The sequence below is a fragment of the Ornithorhynchus anatinus genome, unplaced genomic scaffold (assembly GCF_004115215.2).
Source record: "Ornithorhynchus anatinus isolate Pmale09 unplaced genomic scaffold, mOrnAna1.pri.v4 scaffold_34_arrow_ctg1, whole genome shotgun sequence".
In the NCBI taxonomy this organism is placed as follows: Eukaryota; Metazoa; Chordata; class Mammalia; order Monotremata; family Ornithorhynchidae; genus Ornithorhynchus; species Ornithorhynchus anatinus.
Window position 1 is genome coordinate 252,717 of NW_024396782.1, and position 21,168 is coordinate 273,884.

General features: G+C 50.9%; 1 long non-coding RNA gene across 3 annotated transcripts; it reads left to right on the forward strand.

Moving 5' to 3' along the window:
* The first annotated feature begins 5,908 nt into the window (after positions 1 to 5,908).
* On the forward strand, positions 5,909 to 11,521 carry LOC103166557. 3 transcript variants are annotated; one of them, XR_003756646.1, is made up of 4 exons: positions 5,910 to 6,159; positions 7,016 to 7,124; positions 7,833 to 8,227; positions 10,590 to 11,521. It is a non-coding gene; the product is annotated as an uncharacterized LOC103166557 (long non-coding RNA). The 3 variants fall into 3 exon arrangements; XR_003756645.1 differs by lacking the exon at positions 10,590 to 11,521 and having other exon boundaries at positions 5,909 to 6,159; positions 6,708 to 7,124; positions 7,833 to 8,716; XR_003756644.1 differs by lacking the exon at positions 10,590 to 11,521 and having other exon boundaries at positions 5,909 to 6,159; positions 7,833 to 8,716.
* The last annotated feature ends 9,647 nt before the right edge of the window (positions 11,522 to 21,168 follow it).

The window sequence follows — 21,168 nt, forward strand, 5'->3', positions numbered from 1 at the left end:
TCCCATCTCCCTCCTACCATTTCTCTCCAAACTCCTTGAGCGAGTTGCCTCCACTCTCTGTCTCCAGTTCCTCTCCTCCAATGCTCTCCTGACTCCCTCCAATCTGGCTTCCTTCCCCTTCGCGCCACGGAAACTGCCCTCTGAAAGGTCACCAGTGATCTTCCTCTTGCCAAATCCAAGGGGCCTTTACTCCATCCTGATCCTCCTCGACTTCTCGGCTGCCGTAGACCCTGTCAACCACCCCCTTCCCCTGGAAATGTGATCCAACCTTGGATTCGCTGACACTGTCCTCTCCTGGTTCTCCTCCTCTCTGGCCACTCGTTCTCATTCTCTTTCCTGGGCTCCTCCTCTGCCTCCCTCTAGGCCCCCCTCCCTCCACCTCCCCAAATGTGGGAGTTCCTCAAGGCTCAGTTCTGGGTCCTCTTCTATTTTCCATCTACACCCACTCCATTCATTCATTCATTCATTCATTCACTCAATAGTATTTATTGAGCACTTACTATTTGCAGAGCACTATACTAAGCGCTTTGGCAACAGAGACAATCCCTGCCCAATGACAGGCTCACAGTCTAAACGGGGGAGACAGACAGCAAAGCAAAACAGAACAAAACAAAACAAGACAACATTATCAAGATAAATAGAATCAAGGAGATATGCACCTCATTAACAAATAAATAGGGTAATAAATAATATATATATATATATATACAAATGAGCACAGTGATGAGGAGAGGGGAAAGGGGAAGATCGGGGGTTGGGGGGGAGGGAAGGGGGAGCAGAGAGAAAGGGGGCTCAGTCTGGGAAGGCCTCCTGGAGGCGAACTCTCAGTAGGGCTATGAAGAGGGGAAGAGAGGTAGTTTGGCAGATGTGAGGAGGGAGGGCATTCCAGGTCAGTGGTAGGACGTGGGCCAGGGTCGACGGTAGGACAGGCGCGAACGGGGGACCGTGAGGAGGTGAGCAGCAGTGGAGCAGAGTGTGCGGGCTGGGTTGTAGAAGGAGAGAAGGGAGGTGAGGTAGGAGGGGGCAAGGTGATGGAGAGCTTTGAAGCCAAGAGTGAGGAGTTTTTGTTTCATGCAAAGGTTGATAGGGCAACCACTGGAGGTTTTTGAGGAGGGGAGTGACATGCCCAGAGCGTTTCTGTAGAAAGGTAATCCGGGCAGCGGAATGAAGAATAGACTGGAGCGGGAAGAGACGGGAGGAAGGGAAATCAGAGAGGAGGCTGATGCACTAATCCAGTTGGGATATGATGAGAGCTTGTAACAGCAAGGTAGCAGTTTGGATGGAGAGGAAAGGGCAGATCTTGGCGATGTTGTGAAGGTGAGCCCGGCAGGTTTTGCTGACGGAATGAATGTTCGTTCATTCATTCATTCAATAGTATTTATTGAGCGCTTACTATGTGCAGAGCACTGTACTAAGAGCTTGGAATGTACAAATCGGTAACAGATAGAGACAGTCCCTGCCCTTTGATGGGCTTACAGTCTAATCGGGGGAGACAGACAAGAACAATGGCAGTAAATAGAATCAAGGGGAAGAACATCTCATTAAAACAATAGCAAATAAATAGAATCAAGGTGATGTACATCTCATTAACAAAATAAATAGGGTAATGAAGATATATCCCGTTGAGCGGACGAGTACAGTGCTGAGGGGATGGGACGGGAGAGGGGGAGGAGCAGAGGGAAAGGGGAGAGAAGAGGGTTTAGCTGCGGATAGGTGAAGGGGGGGTAGAGGGTGCGGAGGGAAAAGGGGAGCTCAGTCTGGGAAGGGGATGTGTGGGGTTAATGAGAGAGCAGAGTCGAGGATGACACCAAGGTTGCGGGCCTGTGAGACGGGAAGGATGGAAGTGCCGTCCACAGTGACGGGGAAGTCAGGGAGAGGACAGGGTTTGGGAGGAAAGATAAGGAGCTCAGTCTTAGACATGTTGAGTTTCAGGTGGCGGATGGACTTCCAGGTGGAGATGTCCTGAAGGCAGGAGGAGATACGAGCCTGGAGGGAGGGAGAGAGAACAGGGGAGGGGATGTAGATTTGGGTGTCATATGCATAGAAGTGATAGTTGAAGTCGTGGGAGCGAATCAGTTCACCAAGGGAGTGAGTTCACCAAGTTCACCCGTTCACCAAGGAGAACAGAAGGGAGCCAAGAACTGACCCTTGAGGAACCTCTACAGTTAGTGGATGAGAGGGGGAGGAGGAGCCCGCGAAGGAGACTGAGAATGAACGATTAGATAGATAAGAGGAGAAGCGGGAGAGGATGGAGTCCGTGAAGCCAATGTTGGATTAAGTGTTGAAGAGAAGGGGATGGTCGACAGTGTCAGAGGCAGCTGAGAGGTCGAGGAGGATCGGGATGGAATAGGAGCCATTTGATTTGGCAAGAAGGACGTCATTGGTGACCTTTGAGAGGGCGGTTTCGATGGAGTGGACGGGACGGGATGGGACGGAAGCCAGATTGGAGGGGGTCCAGGAGATTTCCTCTACTCCGTCTCCCTTCTGCGATGCCCTTGCACTCCTTTTGTACCCTTAATCACCGTCGGCTCCTTAGCACTTATCTACTTTATCCCTAATTCATTTCTTTATATTAAGGTCTGTCTACCTCTTCTAGATTCCTTGTGGACAGGGAACACTGTCTACTAACTCTGTTATTGTAGACTCTCCCAAGCATTGACTGCAGTGCTCTGCACACACTAGGTACTCAGTGAATATGATCGATTGATTGAGTCCAAGACAACACCGAGGATTCAGGCTTATGAGATAGGAAGAAAAGTGGTATTGTCTAGAGTGATGGGAAAGAGAAGCAGCATGGCCTAGTGGATAGAGCACAGGCTTGGGAGTCAGAAGGACCTGACTCTACCAGGTGTCGACCGTGTGACCTCGGGCAAGTCACTTTACTTCTCTGGGCCTCAGTACCTCCTCTGTAAAAGGGGGGTTAAGGCTGTGAGCCCCACGTGGGACAGGGACTGTGTCCAACCTGATTAGCTTGAATCCCCCCCCAGTGCTTAGTACAGTGCCTGGCGTCGACCCCTGGCCCACGTCCTACCGCTGCCCAGGAATGCCCTCCCTCCTCACATCCGCCAAACTAACTCTCTTCCCCTCTTCAAAGTCCTACTGAGAGCTCACCTCCTCCAGGAGGCCTTCCCAGACTGAGCCCTCCTTTCCCTCTGGTCCCCCTCCCCCCGCCACCTTCTGCTCTTCCCCCTTCCCCATCCCCAGCACTGTGCTCATTTGTATATATTATTTATTGCCCTATTTATTTTGTTAATGAGGTGTATATCTCCTTGATTCTGTTTATCTTCATGATGTTGTCCTGTTTTTGTTTTGTTCTGTTTTGCTTTGCTGTCTGTCTCCCCCTTTTAGACTGCTGGCCCGTCAATGGGCAGGGATTGTCGCTATCTGTTGCCGAGTTGCACATTCCAAGTGCTTAGTACAGTGCTCTGCACATAGTAAGTGCTCAATAAATACTACTGAATGAATGAATGAATGAATGAATATAGTAAGCGCTTATTAACAAATACCAGGGGAAAAAAAAGAAAATATAGGTGCCGGGGCAGGGTTTGCTTGGAAAGATAAGGGATTTTAGTTTGGACATGTCTAGTTTGAGGTGTCAGCGGGTCACACTACCCAGGATCCCTGTCCCAAGGAATCTTACAATCTAGATGGAAGGAGGGACACACATAACGAATACTCAAGGTAGGAGGAGGTAATAGGGGCTGAAGAAGTAGTCAAGTACTGATGCATCCGCTGAGCGCTGACCTCCACTCTACCGAGACTACTCTCTCTAAGGTCACCCAGACCTCCTTCTTGCCAGATCCAATGGCTCCTACTCCATTCTGATCCTCCTTGACCTCTCTGCTGCCTTTGACACTGTCGACCACCCCCTCCTCCTCCACACCTTATCTCACCTTGGCTTCACAGACTCCGTCCTCTCCTGGTTCTCCTCTTATCTCTCTGGCCGGTCATTCTCGGTCTCCTTCGCAGGTGCCTCCTCCCCCTCCCATCCTCTAACTGTTGGAGTTCCCCAAGGGTCAGTTCTTGGCCCTCTTCTGTTCTCCATGTACACTCACTCCCTTGGTGAACTCATTCGCTCTCACGGCTTTGACTACCATCTCTACGCAGATGACACACAGATCTACATCTCTGCCCCTGTCCTCTCCCCCTCCCTTCAGGCTCGCATCTCCTCCTGCCTCCAGGATGTCTCCACATGGATGTCGGCCCGCCACCTAAAACTCAGCATGAGCAAGACTGAGCTCCTCATCTTCCCTCCCAAGCCCGGTCCTCTCCCAGACTTCCCTATCACCGTGGATGGCACGACCATCCTTCCCGTCTCTCGGGCCCGCGATCTCGGTGTCATCCTTCACTCGTCTCTCTCGTTCACCCCACACATCCGATCCGTTACCGAGACCTGCCGGTTTCACCTCTACAATATCGCCAAGATCCGCCCTTTCCTCTCCCCCCAAACGGCTACCTTACTGCTACGGGCTCTCGCTATATCCCGGCTAGACTACTGTCTCAGCCTTCTCTCTGATCTCCCTTCCTCCTCTCTCGCCCCGCTCCAGTCTATTCTTCACTCCGCTGCCGGCTCATCTTCCTGCAGAAACGCTCTGGGCATGTCACTCCCCTTCTTAAACACCTCCAGTGATTGCCTATCAACCTCCGCTCCAAACAAAAACTCCTCACTCTAGGCTTCGAGGCTCTACATCACCTTGCCCCTTCCTACCTCTCCTCCCTTCTCTCTTTCTACCGCCCACCCCGCACGCTCCGCTCCTCCGCCGCCCACCTCCTCACCGTCCCTCGGTCTCGCCTATCCCGCCGTCGACCCCTGGGCCATGTCCTCCCGCGGTCCTGGAACGCCCTCCCTCCTCACCTCCGCCAAACTAATTCTCTTCCCCTCTTCAAAACCCTACTTAAAACTCACCTCCTCCAAGAGGCCTTCCCAGACTGAGCTCCCCTTCTCCCTCTACTCCCTCTACCGCCCCCCCTTCACCTCTCCGCAGCTTAACCCTCTTTTCCCCCCATCTCCCTCTGCTCCTCCCCCCTCCCTTCCCATCCCCTCAGCACTGTACTCGTCTGCTCAACTGTATATATTTACATTACCCTATTTATTTTGTTAATGAAATGTACATCGCCTCGATTCTATTTAGTTGCCATTGTTTTTACGAGACGTTCTTCCCCTCGACTCTATTTATTGCCATTGTTCTTGTCTGTCCGTCTCCCCCAATTAGACTGGAAGCCCGTCAAACGGCAGGGACTGTCTCTATCTGTTGCCGACTTGTTCATTCCAAGCGCTTAGTACAGGGCTCTGCACATAGTAAGCGCTCAATAAATACTACTGAATGAATGAATGAATGAATGAGTCGCCACAACAAGGCAGCTGCCCCGATTACCCTGGCCACGGCCGGCTCCTCGGCTCTCCCGCAGCCCCGCCTCCGTCCCAACAACCCCGCACACCCCTCAAGAAGCAGCGAAGCCAGTGGAAAGTGCACGGGGCTGGGCGTTGGGAGACCTGGGTCCCAGCCCCGGCTCCGACACTTGTGTGCTGCACGACCTTGGGCAAAGGCTCTTCGGCTTCTCTGCCCCTCAGCGCCTCATCTCTAAAACTGAGGAAAAAGCACCTGTCCTCCCTCGTCCTCAGCCTGGGCGTCCCGAAGGGGACTTATGCCGTCTCGGCTCGGATCGGCGCAGAATAATCACTCTGAACCAACAGCCCCTTTCGAAGGCGGCGTCTATCTGGCTCACCCCAGCCACCGACGCAGCCAATCAGATCCTATCTCGAGGGAAAAGGCGCGCAGGTTTCTGGGAGATGTAGTCCGCCGCTCGCTCGGGTCGGCGTTCGCCGCGGCCCGCCGAACTACCGCTCCCGTCGTGCCCCGCGGTGGGGCGGGCTGGGGCGGGCTGGGGCGGGCGGGGCGGGGCGGAGCGCAGCGGGCGCCGGGGCGCCGCCGTCGCCCTTCTTCCCTGTTCAGACCTTCCTCGTCGTCTTCCCCTTCCTCCTCCTCCTCTTCTTCTTCCTCTTCTTCTTCTTCATGGCGGCGCGGGGTCGTCGGTCCTGCAACTGGACCCCCGCCCCCCGCTCCTGCCCGATGCCCCCTGCCTGGTGCCCGGGGCCCCGGCGGGCGGGCGAGGTTGTGCCCTGCCCACGGGACCCCATCTCCCAGAGAGAGTACGGAGGTAGGCCGCTGCAGGGCCGGGGTGGGGGGCGGGTCTCTGGCCATGGGCTGGACACCCTTGGCCGGTTTCTGGGGAGTTTACCCTTCAGGATAACCTGAAGAGGGGCTAGGTGATTAACCCCCAACGAGAGCCCTCCTCAGACTTCTGCTGCCTCCCTGGTTCCGGGCCCAGGCTGGAGGAAAAAATCTTTGATAATCACTGGCCACATTGGGATTGGCAGGAAAAGGGTCAACCTCCCATCAGCGGGTTGGAATCGATCAGCGGTATTGATCGAGTACCGTGCGCAAGGAGAACACTGCACCAAGCACTTGGGAGAGTCCCATTCCACAGAGTCGGCGGGTACATTCTGTTCCTACGAGGCGCTTAGGATCTAAAGGGAGGAGCTAGAAAGAAAAGACCGCCTAGGTGTAGAGTTTGAATTAACCCTCCACAGGGAGCACAGCCCCATTTCCTTCTTGGGATTCCACCCTCGGCCAGGGCATCCGATTTTCCCGTATTTGATCTGGGCTGATTACTCAGGTCCGTTTATCTTTTCCCTTCTCCCTCAGCTTTTTGGGCATTTCACTGACCACTCGCACCTCCGCCGGAGGACGGCCAGAGACTGACATGGAAACCCGAATCGGTCTCTGGTGCCTCTGCTTAGCAGCTTTGATAAAAGTTCCAGCGGAGGGAGGCACGGAAACAAATGGCAAAACGGATGCGCGTCGGTGGATTTCCTATTAGGGTTCTATCAGCGAGGACAGTTGCGAGCTGGGCCAACCGTTATCAATCAGTCGTATTTATTGAGTGCTCACCCTGTGCCGAGCACCGTCGAGAGACCGTTGCATTTCTTGTTCTCTGCCCTGTGCGGTTGTAGATGGCCCCTGACGAATGACGTGCAGACAGGTGCAGAAACTCCAGGACCAGGTTTCTCTGCGGGAGATTCCTGTGGCCGAGATCCCGAAGCCACGCTTCCCTGAGGACAGGTAAATTCCTAAGGAGTGAGTGTCAGATCGGACCCCAGAGTGGTACGGTTGGAGTGTGCTGACCCCATAGTGCCGGTGCTAAAGGAGGCCCCTGGATCGAAGGATTCTTTGGCACAGAAAGCGGGCAACCGGCCGTTCACGTGACTTGCGAGGACATCCTGCCCTGGGAGTACCTCTCATCAAACGTCTCTCACCCAGCTTAAAGAAGGAGATCCGCACCTTCAGTCCCCTTTCAGACTAACCTACTCTCAGTGCCTCATTCTCATCTCACCCATCTCTGACTCCTTGCTCACACACTCCCTCCTGCCTGGAACTCCTTCCACCCGCACCCCAAGTCCACCGGACCATAGATCTCCCTATCCTCACAGCCTTCTGCAGTCACATGACCTCCAGGAGCTCTCCCTTGATTACATTTTCTTTTGTCCAGGTGATCCGTACTCCCCCTAACTATGACACGTCTATACACAACTACTTATATACTTGGCTTTTTAAGTATTTTCTTATCTCCCTATCCAATTTTCCTTTTTCTTCTTTTAGCTGTAATTCATTTTGTGTCTGGCTCCCCTGCTGGCCTTTGATTTCCTCAAAGGCCGGAATCCTGTTTTCTAACTCTATTTTAATATCCCATGTGCATGCCACATTGCTCTGCTCAAGGGAGGTACTCGATAAATACCGCTGTTGCAGCCGCTTCCTTTCTCTCCCTGGCAGATGATTTCAAAGCTGCCTTTGATGAAGACTATCTACCACCTCAAGTTGGCGGAGCTGGAAAGAAAAGACCAGGACAGAAGGGAGGTAAAAGTCTCAGGAGGAAGGAGGGAAAGGAATTGTCACTGAAGAAAGACATCTACCCCAAAAAATAGTGAAGGGAGAAGAATGGCCTCTTCCAGAGAGAACGGGTCACACGATGAGAATGAAAGAATGGGGGGACTGGGAAGAAGAAGTCTCCAAAGACAGGAGAGAGGCTTAACAGCCTTCCTGGAAGAACACGTCGAGGGATGGGGTAGGGGGGACGAGAAGTGTGGCCTGTCCAGGAGAAGAGGACAGGCGATGCAGACGGAAGGCACGGTGAGAGGAAAGGAAGACGAGGCGGGTGCCCGCCAGAGGTGCGTACTGCCCAAATCACATCCTTTTGGATTATGGCTTTCCCAGGCACCCTTGTCGAGTCTTCCTCCGTTCAGTTGAAGAAAATAATTTAGGGCACGGTTATGAGATGCCTCGTTTAATTACTGCCAACACGAACCTTGCATTTTTATCAGTTCCCCAGCTCCGCTGTTCCGGCTGTGGGATGGGTGTGCAGCTGGGCTGTTCCTGCCATCAGGATCTGAAACTTTATTAAAGATGTACTAGAGAAGGAGAGAATGTTTCTGAAAAATTAAAATCAGTACTCTTCTTCGTGCCTGCAGCCACCCCAGCTCTTTGGAGTGCAGAGCAAGTGGGTCCCCAACACCGGGGAATTAATTTTTTTTATTCATTTTGTAATAAAAAGAATACCCCCCGCCATATCCCCATGGCAGGTCATCTCCAGAGATGAGGGAGCCCCATTGCCGGGGCATTTACTTTTGATTTATTCATTCAGTTGTATTTATTGAGCAGTTCCTATGTGAGGAACACTGTACTAAGCGCTTGAAAAGTACAATTCGGCAACAGAGTCTATCCCTACCCAAAAATGGGCTTACAGTCTAGAAGTGGGGAGACAGCAAAGCAAGTAGACAGGCATCAATAGCATCAATATAAGTAAATAGAATGGTAGCTGTATACACATCATTAATAAAACAAATAGAATAATAAATATGTACATATACACAAGTGCTGTGAGCAGGGAAGGGGGTAGAGCAGAAGGGGTGATGGGGAGGAGGAGCAGAAGAAAAGGGGGGGCTCAATCTGGGAAGGCCTCCTGGAGGAGGTGAGCTTTCTGTAGGGCTTTGAAGGGGGGAAGAGAGCTGTTCGGTCCGATGTGAGGAGGGAGGGCATTCCAGGCAAGAGGTAGGTCGTGGGCCAGGGGTCGATGGTGGGACAGGCGAGAACAGTGATGTTAGCGACAGAGGAGCAGAGTGTGCGGGCTGGGCTGTAGGAGGAGAGAGGGGAGGTGAGGTGGGATGGGGCAAGGTGATAGAGAGCTTTGAAGCCAGTAGGAGTTTTTGCTTCATGCGAAGACAGATGGGCAACCACTGGAGGTTTCTGAGGAGGGGAGTGACATGCCCAGAGTGTTTCTGTAGAAAGGTAATCCAGGCAGCAGAGTGAAGAATAGACTGGAGCGGGAAGAGACGGGAGGAAGGGAGATCAGAGAGGAGGCTGATGCAATAATCCAGTTGGGATATGATGAGAGCTTGTACCAGCAAGGTAGTAGTTGGGATGGAGAGGAAAGGGAAGATCTTGGCGATGTTGTGAAGGTGAGCCCGGCAGGTATTGGTGACGGATAGGATGTGTCGGGTGAATGAGAGAGCGGAGTCAAGGATGACGCCAAGGTTGTGGGCTTGTGAGACGGGAAGGATGGTAGTGCCGTCCACAGTGATGTGAAAGTCAGGGAGAGGACAGGGTTTGGGAGGAAAGATAAGGAGCTCAGTCTTAGTCATGTTAAGTTTCAGGTGGACTTCCAGGTGGAGATGTCCTGAAGGCAGGGGGAGATATGAGCCTGGAGGGAGGGAGATAGAACAGGGGAGGAGATGTAGATTTGGGTGTCATCTGCATAGAGGTGATAGTTGAAGTCGTGGGAGCGAATGAGTTCACCAAAGGAGTGAGTATAGAAGGAGAACAGAAGGGAGCCAAGAACTGACCCTTGAGGAACTTCTACAGTTAGTGGATGAGATGCGGAGGAGGAGCCCGTGAAGGAGGATGAACGTTTAGATAGATGAGGAGAACCAGGAGAGGACGGAGTCTGTGAAGACAAGGTTGGATCACATGTTGAGGAGAACGGGATGGTTGACAGTTTCACAGGCAGTTGAGAGGTCGAGAAGGATCAGGATGGAGTAGGAGCCATTGGATTTGGCAAGAAGGAGGTCATTGGTGACCTTTGGGAGGGTGGTTTCGGTGGAGTGGAGAGGACGGAAGCCAGATTGGAGGGGGTTCAGGAGAGAGTTGGAGTTGAGGAATTTAAGGCAGCGAATGTAGATGACTCGTTAGGTCTTCTTTCAGTTGAAGGGATTAATTTAGGGCTCAGTAATGAGATGCCTCGTTTGGTTAGTGCCAACGTGAACCGTGTAGTTTTTTTTGGTTCCCTAGCTCTGTTGTCCTTGCTGTGGGATGGGTTTGCAGCCAGGCCCTTCCTGCCATCAGAATCCAAAACTTTATTAAAAATTTACTAGGGAAGGAGAGAATGTTTCTGAAACATTAAAATCAGTATCCTTTTCCGTGCTGGCAGCCACCCCGGCTCCTTGGGGCACAGATCAAGCGGGCTCCCCAACCCTGGGGAATTTATTTTTTTCTTTGTTTTGTAACTAAAGAATGCCTGTCACTGTCTCCCCACAGCTGGTCATTTCCACTGGCGCGGGAGCCCCAGTGCCAGGGCATTTGTTTTCAATTTCAATTCAGCGGCTCACCGTGACCAGCTGGGAAACCCCCAGCTGTGGCGGACCGGACCGGAATCCCCCCCTGCCACGGGGCTCGGCTCCAGGTTCATCCACCAACGCTTCCGATTCAGAGGCAATCCTGTGGTGATTCCCGGGTTCCTTCCTCCCCGGCTTCACCGAAAGTCCCCGTCTCCCTCTTCCCTGGCTCCTCCTGCTCGTCAGATCAGGCAACTCGGTAATGCAAAGCAAGAGACGGGTCTCCCCGAAGTCACGTAAGAAAGCCGCCCGAGAGCATCTTGAAGATTTTTGCCCGAATAATGTGCCGTAGCGAAAAACACTCCATCCTGCGCCTTGTGGAACCGACAAGACGAAGAGGAAACGGTCCCAGAGTGGAGAGAAATGATGGTGGTGGGTCTGGTGAGCCTCATCCTGTTGGCCACAGAGTCCCCAACACGACCGGCCCTCTGCTGGGTTGCAGAAGGCAGATGTCCAGCCTGAGGTCCCGTTGCAGATGGGGCGGACTCTACGGGAGCACCTGGAGGCCTGGGTCGAGCCAGAGACCCCTGGCTCCCTGGTGATGCGGGCCCCGACTTGGGTACTGTGGGCCACATGTGCTGAGGCCATGGGCTTCTTTTATTTGTATTTTTTGGCCTGTTATGGGGTCTCTGCCAGCTCAGTGCCCCGGCCAAACCTCGCAGCTGAGCCCCAGCCAGGTAGCCCTTCCTGCTGCGTGGACACAGGAGGGTGGGGGGCTTCCTGGTCGCTGTCCCTTCTCCTGGGGCCAGTCCCGGCCATGTTGGGGAGGATCCTGTGGGGGCTGAAGTCGGTGCTTTTCCCGGAGGGCTTCGTGGCTGGGTGGGAAGCAGCATGGCTTAGCAGCATGAGCCTGGGAGTCCGAAGGGCCTGGGTTCTAATCCCGGCTCTGTCACTTGTCTGCTGTGTGACCTTGGGCAAGTCACCTCCCTTCTCTGTGCCTCAGTTACCTCATCTGTAAAACGAGAATTAAGACTGTGCGCTCCTTGTGGGAAAGGGACTGTGTCCAACCCGATTTGCTTGAACTGTGTCCAGCTTGCCCCAGCAGTTGGTGCTCGACACACAGTACGTGCTTAACAAATACCATCAGTATATTGAGAGTGGTACCGGATTCATCGGTGCCAGCCCAGATGCTGCTGAGAAATTGGCCAGGTCCCTGGAGAAAGGCATAGTTGGCTTGCCCTACAGAAGACCTGCTTATGCTGTTCCAATGTGCCATCCCTCAGAAATGAGTTCTTAGTGTTTATTTCTATGCACTCTCCATTACATCTGAACACGAATCAACCGAATGCTCCATCGTGGTGATTGTGAGTGTTTCCCTCGTTTTTCTGATAATTTCCGCATCCGTTGAGAAACCCAACGGGCCCGAAGGTGGCATTTCCCCTGCCCCATGCCATCTGTCTTCCTCTCCTCAGGCTACAGCAGCTGCACCCGGTCCCACCTGGCTGAGACCGATCCACGCCCTCGATGAACCCAAAGGATCCTCCTACCCCACGAGTAGCTTGAGAGCTCCCCGGGACCGGCGTGCAAATTCAGGAAGGCCGGGAATCCCCAAGTGGGTTCCTCCAAGGTCCCCCCAAGGCCGAACCACACCCCTAAGAGACAGCTCTGTCCTGGCACAGCTCCAATTACACACGAAGCTGCCTTGAGCTTCAGGGACTCCCTGGAAGCTATTAGCTTGAGATGGGGCCTGGGACCCTGGGGAGTTCAGTGCAGTTGCTCTCCTGGTGGATGTTTGTCATGAGAGAATTGGTTCAGGCCGGTCCTTTCCAAACGACCTGTTTTTGCTCGGGTGAGCGCCTGGGGTCAGTCGGAGGAAGGTCCTTCCAAAAGAGAAATCCCAGAGGGACTTCTGGATGGGTAGGCATATTTCTCCAAGGTTCGTGCAGCCCATTATTCATATCCCCAGCCTGATTTCCATGAGATGGACCCTCGAAAAATAGATCCAAATGAAGTCACTGGAGCCAGCTTTCTGGAAGCAGCCCTTAGCTCCCTAGCCTGAAGAGGCCTACCTCTCTTCTCTGAAAATCTGGGGTTTTCCATGGAACTCTGGAAATTCCACAGTTTCTGCCGGGTTAACGTGACAGGCTCTAGATAGCCTCGAGAAGCAACGTGGCCTTGTGGATAGAGCACGGGCCTGGGAGTCAGAAGGACCTGGGTTCTAATCTTGGCTGCGCCACATGTCTGCTGTGTGACCTTGGACAAGTCACTACAAGTCACTTCACTTTTCAGGGCCTCAGTTACCTCATCTGTAAAATGGAGATTAACATTAATGGAACATGGACTGTGTCCGACCTGACTAACTTGCATCTACTCTAGCACTTAGTGCTTTGCACATAGTAAGCACTTAACAAGTACCATAAAAATAATGATATAATAATTATGATCATTATGAGATTTCTAACGTCTTCGCTATCCCAGAGAAAAGCTCCCTGGTCAGTGCTCATTTGGTTGATCCCACATACTTCCTGGCTGATGGGCCACAGCCGTGACTCTAAGGAAGATTTCAGAAGGATGGGAGGTGATGGGATATTTCAAGGCCAAACTCGGAGAGAGCAGAAAGGGCTTCCAATGAGGGGGGGTCTTCCCTGGGCTCAAGGGGCAAGGGAAGAGGGAGGGAGAATTAGCAATGTCATTAGGTCTGTTCTAGGGCCTCTTCTGTCTTTCTGGACAGGCATCGTGACACCCAAACATGATTTCATTTTGTAGGTCGGTGGAAATTACCAAAGTGACTCTTCCTGAGGGTGGGCTGGAGGAGGTAGCTTGCTGTTGCTTATTGCCATGGATTCTAAATGTTTGGCTCCGGCACCCCACCTCGGTCACCCAACACTCTCAAAGGAGCTAACATGACCTAGTGGATAGAGCATCGGCATGGAAGTAAGAAGGACCTGGGTTCTGATCCCAGTCCTGCCACTTGGCTGCCGCGTGACCTTTGGCAAGTCAGTTTACTTCTCTGTGCTTCACTTACCTCGTCTGTAAAAAGGGGATTAAGACTGTGAGACCCATGTGAGACATGAACTGTGTCCAACCTGAATAGCTTACATCTACCCCATGGCTTGGGACAGTGCCTGGGACATAGTAAGCTCTTAACGGATACCGTTTAAAAAAAAAATGGAGCTGGTGACTGGCCCTCTCTCTCCAGATAGGGAAAATCTGGAACTGTTCTGGCTCAGATGGTTAGAGGAACAGCAAAAGTCCTAAACTGGGCCTTGCTGGACTAGGATGTCAATCACCTGATTTTCTGTGGCTCTCCACTGTTTTCTTGGGTGTGCTTTATCTAACTTCGTGCTGGCCAGCTGCTTTTGACAGAAGTGGGGCCTCTGTAATCTCTACTCTGATTGGGAGACACTCCCCACAGCATTTATGTATATTGTGCAATTTATTCATTTAGATTCATGCCTCTATCACCCTGTGACTGTGACAGAGACTGTGAGCTCTCTGTGGGCAAGGAACATGTCTACCAACTGTTAGACTGTACTCTCCCAACCTGCCCCGTGACCAGCAGCAGCTTTGACTGGAAAGAAAGTCCCAGATCACACTGCGGGGTTGCCACTTTGCTCTGATTACAGTACTTTGCTGGTTCTGGATTGTGCACGCTCAATCGAGATGCCGATTTAAGCAAGTTCCTCCTTTCTTTTGATGATCACATGCGGGAACATGTGGGAACCTTTTCCCCATGATATTCCTCATCTGATGATTCCTCCACCTTTCGCTGATGGTATGCAGGAATTCTTTCTCTGAGAGATTTTCATTTTGATGCTAGAATACTTGAACCTTCCCTTGAACAGTTCCAGAGATGACCAGATGGTCCTCCTCAGACTGACGCGGGTTCAGTATGGATATCTGGCTCCTGTTATTCTGCGGTGGGCACATCCTATGTTCAGTGACCCTCCTGGACCACTGGTAACAGTGAATATTAGTTCTTAAAAGATGCAGAAATTCATTCTAAACCAAGTTAGTACAAATACTTCAACATCCAATTTGAAGATGATTACTCGGAACAGCAAACCGGGTGATGGTGAAAGTTCCACAGAAGTCCAGAGCAGAGTCTACGGGCCGGGATCACCTCCACAGTCTGCCTCCTTGGCTCTTCGACATGAAGAGCGCTGCAGGCAGAAATTTAGGTGTCAGGCCAACTTCATCCACTTCAACTTTAACTCTGCCCTCTCCTCTGCCCAGCAGAATGATTTCTCCATCTTTTTTGACAGCTGTGCCCATCCCTTTTGCCCCTTGTTCCAGATATTCAACTCTCTCCTCAAACCCCCTTCCCCCCGAATCTCCCATCCCTTTCTGCCGATAACATAGCCACCCACTTTTTTGAGAAAATTGACACTATCAGGTGTGATCTCCCTAAAATCTCCCTTGCCTCTCCCCAAGCCCTCCCCTTTCCTCAACTCTCCCTTATTTCCCAGTAGTATCTCTAGAAGAGATCTCCTGCCTTCTCCCAAAATCAACCCCCTCCACCTGCACATCTCATCCCATTTCTTCGTACCTTAATAAAATACATACCCCCTCCTTTCCTACTGCCATCTTCAACTGTTTGCTCTCCAGTAGCTTCTTCCCCACCGCTTTCAAATATGCCCATGTCTCCCTCTTCCTGAGAAACACTCCCTCGAACACATGGCTCTCTCCAGTTACCGCCCTATCACAGTCCTACCATTCCTCACCAAACTCCTCGAGCCAATTGTCTACATCCACTGTCTCAATTCCTCTGCTCCAATTCTCTCTTTGACCCCCTCCAATCTGACTCCCACCCCCTTCGCTCCACAGAAACTATCCTCTCATAGGTCACTAATGATCTCCTTCTTGCCAAATCCAACAGCCTCTATTTAAACCTAATCCTCCTCAACCACTCAGCTGTCCTCGACACAGTCGACCACCCCTTTCTCCTGGAAACGTTATCTAACCTCAGTTTCACTGACGCTGTACTCTCCTGGTTCTCCTCCTATCTCTCTGACTGCTTATTTTTAGTCTTTTTCATGGGCTCCCCCTCTGCCTCCCACCTGCTAACTGGGGGGGGGGGGGGGGCTCATCGTTCAGTTCTCGGTCCCCTCTATTCTCCATCTCCCCCTGCTCTCTTAGATTACTCATTTGCTCCCATGGCTTCAACTACTACCTAGATGCAGATGGTACTCAAATCTACATCTCCAGCCCTGATCTCTCCCTCTCTGCAGTCTCACATTTCCTCTTGCCTTCACTGCATCTCTATTTGGATGTCCTCCTGTCACTAAAACTAAACATGTCCAAAACAGAGCTCCTTATCTTCTCACCCAAAACCTGTCCTCCTTCTGATGGTCCCATCACTGTAGATGGCACCACTATCTTTCCTGTCTTATAAGCTTGTAGCTTTAGCTTTATCCTTGATTCCTTTCTCTCATTCAACCCTCATAGTCAATCCATCACTAGATCCTGTTGGTTGGACCTTAACAACATTGTTACAATCCATGCCTTCCCCTCTCCATCCAAACTGCTACCACCTAAATCCAATGACTGATACTACTCCTCCTGGATTACTGCATCAGCCTCCTGCTGACCACCCAGCCTCCTGTCTCTCCCCACTCCAGTCCATGCTTCACTCTGCCGGCCAGATCATTTTTCCACAAAAACATTCAGTCCACATTTCCCCATTCCTCAAGAACCTCCAGTGGTTGCCCATCCACCTCTGCATCAGACGTAAACTCCTCACCATTGGCTTTAAAGCACTCATCACCTTCCCTCCTCCTACCTCTCCGCGCTGCTCTCCTACTATAACCTCAGCCTGCAGACTTTGCTTCTCTAATACTAACCTTCTCACTGTTCCATGATCCTGCCTATATCACAACCGACCTCTTGCCCACGTCTTGCCTCTGGCCTGCAGAGAGAATTACTCTCTTCCCTTTCAAAGCCTTATTGAAGGCAAATCTCCTCCAAGAGCCCTTCCTGACTAAGCCCTCCTTTTCTCCTCTCCCTCTCCCTTCTGCGTCATCTTGACTTGCTCGTTTTGTTCTTCCCCGCTCCCAGCCCCACAGCAATTATGTACATATCTGTAATTCTGCAGTAATCTGCAGTATCCTCAGAGGAGATCTCCTCCCTCCTCGCAAGTGCCACCCTCTCCACCTGTGCTTCGGACCCCATTCCCGCTCACCTTATAAAAACTATCGCCACTTCCTTCCTCCCTCCTTAACTTCTATCTTTACCCACTCACTCTCCAAAGGCTTCTTCCCCTCTGCCTTCAAACTTGCCCATGTCTCCCCCATCCAAAAAAACCCCTCTCTCGACCCCACTTCCCCTTCCAGTTATCGTCCTATCTCCCTCCTACCCTTCCTTTCCAAACTCCTAGAACGAGTCATCTACACTAGCTGCCTTGAATTCCTCAACTCCAACTCTCTCCCGGACCTCCTCCAATCTGGCTTCCGTCCCCTCCACTCCACTGAAACTGCCCTCGCAGAGGTCACCAATCACCTCCTTCTTGCCAATTCCAATGGCTCCGACTCTATCCTAATCCTCCTCGACCTATCAGCTGCTTTTGACACTGTCAACCATCCCCTTCTCCTCCACACCTTATCTCACCTTGGCTTCACGGACTCTGTCCTCTCCTGGTTCTCCTCTTATCTTTCTGGTTGTTCATTCTCGGTCTCCTTCGCGGGCTTCTCCTCCCCCTCCCATCCACTAACTGTAGGTGTTCCTCAAGGACCAGTTCTTGGCCCTCTTCTGTTCTCTGCTCTGCCCTCTGCTCCTCCCCCTTTCACCTCCCCTCCCCTCAGCTGAGCCCACTTTCCCTCTGCTCCTCCCTTCCCCCCTTCCCCTCCTCTCAGCACTGTGCTCATTTGTATATGTTTTTTATTACCCTATTTATTTTGTTAATGAGGTGTTCATCCCCTTGATTCCATTTATCGTGATAATGTTGTCTTGTTTTTGTTTCATTCTGTTTTGCTCTGCCGTCTGTCTCCCCTGATTAGACTGTGAGCCCGTCATTGGGCAGGGATTGTCTCTATCTGTTGCCCGAATTGTACATTCCAAGTGCCTAGTACAGTGCTCTGCACATAGTAAGTGCTCAATGAATACTATTGAATGAATGAATAATTCATTTATTTATATTAATGTCTGTCTCCCCCTTTAGATTGTAAGCTCGTTGTGGACAGGGAATGTGTCTAGTATATTGTCATACTTCATTCTCGCAAGCACTCTGTACAGAGCTCTGCATACAATAAGAGTGAAATAAATATGATTGATTGACTAAGAGATGGGGAAGCAATAAGCTGGGAATAGAGGTTATTGTGTCAGGCTCAGTACACATCGTGCCTAATTTCTCCAGAGATATGGTAACTAAAAAAACCTTGTGGAAACTTAGGTGAGGTATTGAGGGAATCCTACTGCCTAGTAGCATACTGTATATGCATATAGCTGTCAATCCATCAATCGTATATTTCAAGTGCTTTTCTGTGTGCAGAGCATTGTACAAAGCGCATGGGAGAGTACACTACAACAGAGTTGATAGACACATTCCGTGCCCACAAGGAGTTTACAGTCTAGAGAGGGAGATAGTAATATAAAGAAATGAATAACAGATCTGTCCATAGGTGCTGTGGGGCTGAGCGGGACGGGACTGAATGAAGGGAGCAAATCAAGGTTACACAGAAGGGAGTGAGAGAAAAGGAAATGAGGGCTTAGCCAGAGAAGGGCTCTGGGAGGAGATATGCTGTTATTGGGGTTTTTAAGGTGGGAAGAGTGATTGTCTGTCAGATATGAAGAGGGAGGACGTCCCGCTTTAGAGGCAGGACGTGGGTAAGAGATCAGCAGCGAGATAGATGAGATGGAGATACAGTGAGCTTGTCATTAGAGAAGTGAAGTGTGTGGGCTGGGTCGTAGTAGGAAAGCAGAGAGGTAAGGTAGGAAGGGGCAAGGTGAATGGTGCTTTAAAGAAGATAGTATGGAGTTTTAGTTTAATGTGGAGGTAGATGGACAACCACTGGAAGTTCTTGAGGAGTGGGGAAACCTGGACTGAACGTTTTTGTAGAAAACTGATCCAGGCAGCAGAGCGAAATGTGGACTGGAGTGGGGACAGACAGGAGGCAGGTCAGCAAGGAGGCTGATGCAGTAATCAAGGCGGGATAGGATGAGTGCTTAGTTTAAAGTGGTATCAGTTTGGATGGAGAGAAAAGGGTGGATTTTAATGTTGTTGTAAAGGTTGAACCAACAGGATTTGGTGACCCATTGAATATGTGGGTCGAATAAGAGAGATGAGTCGAGGATAACGCCGAGATTACTGTCTTGTGGTGATAGCGAGGATGGTGGTGCTGTCTACAGTGATGGTAAAGTCAGGGGGAGACAGGGGTCGGGTGGGATGATAAGGAATCCCATTTGGGGGGGCAGTAAGTTTGAGGTGTTGGCGGGACCCTGGGCTGGAGCGGAGGAAACGTCGATGGAGGGAGGATTTTTGTCATCCTCCTTTGTCATTCAGACAGTCGTATTTATCAAGTGCTTACTGTGTGCAGAGCACTGTACTGTACTGGACGATTTACCATCCTGTCTCTGTTCTGTCTTCTTCCCATATTGTACTAGACAATTGACCATCCTGTCTTCTTCCAATATTGTACTAGACATCCTGTCTCCATTTAATCTCCTTCCTGTGGTAGATCAATCAGTTAAGTTTGGGTAGCGATGTGTCAATTACATTACCTTATATGGACGACTCCTAAGAACTGGTTCTGATTGGAGGGTGGAGAACAGGCAACGCAAGGGGATTGGGTAGGATTTTGGTGCGCGCTGGAAGAGTTGCGGTCGAGTGGAACGTAGAAATGCTTGCAAATAAAGGTACTGAGTTCGGGAAGGCTCGGGGCTGTTCATCACTCGTACCCCCATTGGGTGAACGGGCGGCAGCCACTTTCCGCCCTTTCCTACTTTCTCGGCTCGCTCTCTTGAGTCTGTTCATTTCTACACCAAGGTCACGAAACCCTCTTGTGCGATTGCGAGATCAGAGTCATTTCTCTGATAAAATTCTGTAACAGTACTAAGAGCTTGGGAGGGGACAATAGAACAGTATAACAGACACATTCCCTGTCTATGGGATCCACAGTGCCAGTCACATTGGATGCAAAAAAGGTGTGTGTCGTGTCACGTGTAACGTTTGTAACGCCTGGTGCCGTTCTCTCTTCTGCCTCTTTTGTCTCTCAGGGCCCAGTCGAAGAAAAGCAGAAACAGCTTCAGGAAGCAGGTTTCACGAATTCATTTTTATTATGTTAAACATTGAGCGTGGCGACTCGTGTTGGATCTTGACATAGGCATTATACCTTGCCAGAGCGCACTTTGAAAATACAATGCTAAACAAAAGCTAAGAAACTGTGCTAGAAACAGTTTTGATGAAGACAGACTGAATATATTGGTAAATTCAGGAAGGAACCATGAAAAATCGAGCATTTTTTAAAAGTATGGTTTCATTCATTCATTCAATAGCATTTATTGAGCGCTTACTATGTGCAGAGCACTGTACTAAGCGCTTGGATTGTACAAATCAGCAACAGATACAGTCCCCATGCATGTAAGATCTAATCCAGCAGAAGGATCTAATTCGTTTAGATCCTGCAAAACAACTAGAAGCTTTCCCCATCTATGGAAAAAATAAGAAAAAAACACTCGTTCATCTTCAACTAAAACTCTAACCTTAAAAATAAAACGACCCCATTCGTGCTGCCTTTTACCCAAGCAACAATTCTGGCAGGTCTTACTAGGCCTGGTTCTCTCTGTCTAGTCACTGTGTGGAGGAGCGACAGTTTGCCATAAAGGGTCAGCAGTAATAGTTAATCATTAAGAGCCTACTGGGTCCTAAGCACTTAGTACCCGACTGGCGGAGAGGTGGTCCCGGGCCTCCAAGGGGCTGACACGCTAAGATGATCAGAACTAGCAGATCAATCTAAGAGCCCCTGGGGATGTTCACAGCCTCTTACCATCTCCCCGAGACCCCTACTCACCCACTCTGCTGCGGCAAGGACAATCTGTACTTCATGAGCAACGCCAGATAGGGCATGAGATGGGGCAGGAAAGGAAAGGAGTAGGGTGGGGGCTCCCTTGGTGATTCGGCTGGAGTTCTCTCTCTCCAGTTCCCCACCGTGGGCTGCTCAGAGGAGCCGGCCTCTCAAGCCTAACGAGTCATTCTTTGAGCAGACCCAGGCGGCGCTGAGGGCAGCCAGGAAGAGAGAGAGACGGTAGTGGTAAGAGTGTGTATTAAGCTCCAACTGTGGGCAAAGGCCTGGGGAAAAGTCCAACACATATTAAGAATCAGGCACAGTCCCTGGTCCTCAAGGGGCCATTCTTCACGATGGCATTAAAGTGGTTGAACTAGATTCTACAGGTGAAGACTGAAAAGTCACCAAAAATGTGTACCTTGTCCATATTTGAAGCAAAATACCAGGCTCAATAATCGTGATGGTTGCCTTTTAATGGGAAAATACAACTCTTAATTACTGAGGGTTCTTTAAAAACACACACTGACCTGGGCAGGGATCAGGTCTACAGACTCTATTGGATTG